Source organism: Magnolia sinica, chromosome 11 (genome assembly GCF_029962835.1).
Source record: "Magnolia sinica isolate HGM2019 chromosome 11, MsV1, whole genome shotgun sequence".
Taxonomy (NCBI): Eukaryota; Viridiplantae; Streptophyta; class Magnoliopsida; order Magnoliales; family Magnoliaceae; genus Magnolia; species Magnolia sinica.
In genome coordinates this window covers 12,787,405-12,789,108 of record NC_080583.1, presented here as the reverse complement: position 1 = coordinate 12,789,108, position 1,704 = coordinate 12,787,405, and positions in this window count along the sequence as shown.

Genomic DNA, 1,704 nt, shown 5'->3' with positions numbered 1-1,704 from the left:
CACTTTGGATCATGTATAGGTGGGACTAGTTCCCTATTTAGATGATTTTGGATTTGTGGTTTGGATATTTTTATATTTAGTGGCACTTGATATTACTTTATGACTTACTTATGCTTCATGCCTTGCTAAACTCTTCATTGTTTATGAGATCATCCAAATGTAATTCAAATCTGAAGCTCATTAGGGCACCCATAGCACCTAGGAATTCGGGAGTCAAGTTCTTACACGGCCCCTGAAAATCTGGGGCGTTACAGATGGTATCAGAGCAATGGTTTGGATTAAATTGGGCAGTAGATTATGAGCTCGCCATAACGCATTCGTTGATGTAGGAGGAGGCAATCGAACTTAGCGACACTTATAAGACCCTAGGACCAAGCCATCCAGCTAATCTGAGCACTGAAGTCTTAGCCTAGGGTTCAGGTATAGAAATGACTTAGGTCATAAGAAATGATCTAAATCCCTTATAGTTAGGAATTCAAAGATTGGAGGTAATATGACCCAATGTCAAGGAGTCAAGCGGCTGAAGTACCACGCGTTGCCCCAGACACGTGCATTGCACTTCCGATAATCCGATCCGAGGCAGGACATACTCTCATTTTGGTTTTAGCAGGCCGAGTCGTCTCCACCTTGAGCTTGAGAGACTTCTGACCTACCTAGACCATCAAGTGAACGACGACCCTTTTGGGATTCAAGACGAAGAAGAGGAGGGGGACGATGAAGATGATGAAGATGAAAATGAGGAGGAAACCGAGGAAGCAGAGGAAACCAGGAAGAGGACTTTGGCTGCCTACCCCATGGCGGCCTAGTTGAGAGGAATCCTCTTGGTCCCGATGAACAACAAGGTCATCAAGAGACAGCTGACCCCCACAATGCGGGTAGTATTACCCAACAAACAGACCCAGAAGTACAACCAACTCAGGGTCACCGTCAACGTGCCGTCAACTCTCTCTTCCAAATCCAATATTTTTCCACTATAAGTCCCCTCTCTAGGCTAATCTTTCAAATCTCATTTCCTCCCAGGCCCATTAACCTTTAGAATCTCCCCTTCCAACTCATCTTCTTCAAAAATCTCACCTTCCACGACTTTATTCTTCTAATTTTTCTACGTACTTTCATTTTAGACACAAATCCTAAAGCTCAAGGATGAAGAACTATAATTAAACGAAAATTTATTATAAATAGTAAAAATATAAGTGAAGTGGACTTTTGACCATTAACCTAATGAAATCTTGTGAAATAACCATGTTATTTGAATAGAGTAGATACTCCTACCCCAAATTCATATATGGCATGTCGAATAACTCATTCTGGCTTGCGAGATATGCATGTCGTAAGGTGCCCCCGCCCGAGGAGCTAGTTTTCGGAGGGACCCCCACCCGGGGACTTCCGCGTGGCCCCCACCGGCCGCCGCATGGTGACCCCCTTTTGGAGTCCAAATTCATGTGGGGCCCATTTTCTTTGCAACATAGAACCTTAAAACCCCACCTTCCCTCTTTTTCACTACATTTCATCCTTCCCAAACCCCTTAGAAACCTCCCTACCTCCCAAAATCTCTAAACCATTCGTAGGAAACCACTCAAGCTCGTCACTCATTTCCAAAACCATCTTCTCCTACTTCATATTGGTCTTTTCCTTTTCCTCCATTTCACTCCATTTCCAAAACCCATCCTCAAACCTCATTCTCATACCCATTCTCAAACACCA